Source organism: Oncorhynchus keta, chromosome 27 (assembly GCF_023373465.1).
Source record: "Oncorhynchus keta strain PuntledgeMale-10-30-2019 chromosome 27, Oket_V2, whole genome shotgun sequence".
In the NCBI taxonomy this organism is placed as follows: Eukaryota; Metazoa; Chordata; class Actinopteri; order Salmoniformes; family Salmonidae; genus Oncorhynchus; species Oncorhynchus keta.
The window spans coordinates 1507514-1511193 of NC_068447.1; the positions used below are offsets into that span (position 1 = coordinate 1507514).

General features: G+C 48.5%; 1 long non-coding RNA gene across 1 annotated transcript; it reads left to right on the top strand.

Annotated features, from left to right (window-relative positions):
• Positions 1-1572: 1572 nt before the first annotated feature.
• Positions 1573-2808, top strand: LOC127912567 (uncharacterized). Its single transcript, XR_008083287.1, has 5 exons — positions 1573-1697; positions 1736-1855; positions 2052-2171; positions 2532-2651; positions 2692-2808. It is a non-coding gene; the product is annotated as an uncharacterized LOC127912567 (long non-coding RNA).
• Positions 2809-3680: the final 872 nt, after the last annotated feature.

Sequence of the window (3680 nt, forward strand, 5' to 3'; positions counted from 1 at the left end):
GTTCAAGTCCCTAGTGAAACAGCATGAGATAATGTATTGGGAGAGGTTCAAGTCCCTAGTGAAACAGCATGAGATAATGTATTGGGAGAGGTTCAAGTCCCAAGTGAAACAGCATGAGAGAATGTATTGGGAGAGGTTCAAGTCCCTAGTGAAACAGCATGAGATAATGTATTGGGAGAGGTTCAAGTCCCAAGTGAAACAGCATGAGAGAATGTATTGGGAGAGGTTCAAGTCCCTAGTGAAACAGCATGAGATAATGTATTGGGAGAGGTTCAAGTCCCTAGTGAAACAGCATGAGATAATGTATTGGGAGAGGTTCAAGTCCCTAGTGAAACAGCATGAGAGAATGTATTGGGAGAGGTTCAAGTCCCTAGTGAAACAGCATGAGATAATGTATTGGGAGAGGTTCAAGTCCCTAGTGAAACAGCATGATATAATGTATTGGGAGAGGTTCAAGTCCCTAGTGAAACAGCATGAGAGAATGTATTGGGAGAGGTTCAAGTCCCTAGTGAAACAGCATGAGAGAATGTATTGGGAGAGGTTCAAGTCCCTAGTGAAACAGCATGAGATAATGTATTGGGAGAGGTTCAAGTCCCTAGTGAAAAAGCATGAGAGAATGTATTGGGAGAGGTTCAAGTCCCTAGTGAAACAGCATGAGAGAATGTATTGGGAGAGGTTCAAGTCCCTGGTGAGACACAATGGTAGAATGTATTGGGAGAGGTTCAAGACCATAGTGAGACACAATAGGAGAATGTATTGGGAGAGGTTCAAGTCCATAGTGAAACAGCATGAGATAATGTATTGGGAGAGGTTCAAGTCCCTAGTGAAAAAGCATGAGAGAATGTATTGGGAGAGGTTCAAGACCATAGTGAAACAGCATGAGATAATGTATTGGGAGAGGTTCAAGTCCCTAGTGAAACAGCATGAGAGAATGTATTGGGAGAGGTTCAAGTCCCAAGTGAAACGGCATGAGATAATGTATTGGGAGAAGTTCAAGTTCCTAGTGAGACACAATAGTAGAATGTATTTGGGGAGGTTCAAGTCCCTAGTGAAACAGCATGAGATAATGTACTGGGAGAGGTTCAAGTCCCTAGTGAGACACAATGGTAGAATGTATTGGGGGAGGTTCAAGTCCCTAGTGAAACAGCATGAGAGAATGTATTGGGAGAGGTTCAAGTCCCTAGTGAGACACAATGGGAGAATGTATTGGGAGAGGTTCAAGTCCCTAGTGAGACAGCATGGGAGAATGGAGGGATATCTAGGGAGAGGGAATGGTATAATGATTATTTATTGGGTGTGAGAGGTGTGTCTGCTGGTCCTGGTAGTTCCATACTGTGAGAGGTGTGTCTCTGCTGGTCCTGGTAGTTCCATACTGTGAGAGGTGTGTCTCTGCTGGTCCTGGTAGATTCATACTGTGAGAGGTGTGTCTGCTGGTCCTGGTAGTTCCATACTGTGAGAGGTGTGTCTCTGCTGGTCCTGGTAGTTCCATACTGTGAGAGGTGTGTCTCTGCTGGTCCTGGTAGATTCATACTGTGAGAGGTGTGTCTGCTGGTCCTGGTAGTTCCATACTGTGAGAGGTGTGTCTCTGCTGGTCCTGGTAGTTCCATACTGTGAGAGGTGTGTCTCTGCTGGTCCTGGTAGTTCCATACTGTGAGAGGTGTGTCTCTGCTGGTCCTGGTAGTTCCATACTGTGAGAGGTGTGTCTGCTGGTCCTGGTAGTTCCATACTGTGAGAGGTGTGTCTCTGCTGGTCCTGGTAGTTCCATACTGTGAGAGGTGTGTCTCTGCTGGTCCTGGTAGTTCCATACTGTGAGAGGTGTGTCTCTGCTGGTCCTGGTAGTTCCATACTGTGAGAGGTGTGTCTCTGCTGGTCCTGGTAGTGTCATACTGTGAGAGGTGTGTCTGTTGGTCCTGGTAGTTCCATACTGTGAGAGGTGTGTCTCTGCTGGTCCTGGTAGTTCCATACTGTGAGAGGTGTGTCTCTGCTGGTCCTGGTAGATTCATACTGTGAGAGGTGTGTCTGCTGGTCCTGGTAGTTCCATACTGTGAGAGGTGTGTCTCTGCTGGTCCTGGTAGTTCCATACTGTGAGAGGTGTGTCTCTGCTGGTCCTGGTAGTTCCATACTGTGAGAGGTGTGTCTCTGCTGGTCCTGGTAGTTCCATACTGTGAGAGGTGTGTCTCTGCTGGTCCTGGTAGTGTCATACTGTGAGAGGTGTGTCTCTGCTGGTCCTGGTAGTTCCATACTGTGAGAGGTGTGTCTCTGCTGGTCCTGGTAGTGTCATACTGTGAGAGGTGTGTCTCTGCTGGTCCTGGTAGTTCCATACTGTGAGAGGTGTCTCTCTGCTGGTCCTGGTAGTTCCATACTGTGAGAGGTGTCTCTCTGCTGGTCCTGGTAGTTCCATACTGTGAGAGGTGTGTCTCTGCTGGTCCTGGTAGTTCTATACTGTTAGAGGTGTCTCTCTGCTGGTCCTGGTAGTTCCATACTGTGAGAGGTGTCTCTCTGCTGGTCCTGGTAGTTCCATACTGTGAGAGGTGTGTCTCTGCTGGTCCTGGTAGTTCCATACTGTGAGAGGTGTGTCTCTGCTGGTCCTGGTAGTTCCATACTGTGAGAGGTGTGTCTCTGCTGGTCCTGGTAGTTCCATACTGTGAGAGGTGTCTCTCTGCTGGTCCTGGTAGTTCCATACTGTGAGAGGTGTGTCTCTGCTGGTCCTGGTAGTTCCATACTGTGAGAGGTGTGTCTCTGCTGGTCCTGGTAGTTCCATACTGTGAGAGGTGTGTCTCTGCTGGTCCTGGTAGTTCCATACTGTGAGAGGTGTCTCTCTGCTGGTCCTGGTAGTTCTATACTGTTAGAGGTGTCTCTCTGCTGGTCCTGGTAGTGTCATACTGTGAGAGGTGTGTCTCTGCTGGTCCTGGTAGTGTCATACTGTGAGAGGTGTGTCTCTGCTGGTCCTGGTAGTTCCATACTGTGAGAGGTGTCTCTCTGCTGGTCCTGGTAGTTCTATACTGTTAGAGGTGTCTCTCTGCTGGTCCTGGTAGTTTCATACTGTGAGAGGTGTGTCTCTGCTGGTCCTGGTAGTGTCATACTGTGAGAGGTGTGTCTCTGCTGGTCCTGGTAGTGTCATACTGTGAGAGGTGTGTCTCTGCTGGTCCTGGTAGTTCCATACTGTGAGAGGTGTCTCTCTGCTGGTCCTGGTAGTGTCATACTGTGAGAGGTGTGTCTCTGCTGGTCCTGGTAGTTCCATACTGTGAGAGGTGTGTCTCTGCTGGTCCTGGTAGTGTCATACTGTGAGAGGTGTCTCTCTGCTGGTCCTGGTAGTTCCATACTGTGAGAGATGTTACAGACACCATTAACAGTCACTCTAACAGGGTCCAGTTGTCTATCTGCAGTCAGACCCAGACCCAGTTCATGTCCTGTACCACATTCAGCAGTTATCTGTGGTTGTTTCCATGTGTTCCAGCTGTGAGACACGTTCATGTAAGGGTATAATGTACAGCCATGAGGAGTGCTGAGGACGTAGCCTTGGTCCTGAGGTTAATCGAGTGGTTGGAGACCCTATATATAGTACTGACAGAGAGGAACCCATTTTAAAGAGCCTCTGGCTGTCCCTTTCCCTTAGCTTCAGTCCCTCTGGACACAGGGCCTTAATACCGAGCAGAACTGTACTGGCCTCAATAGTGACA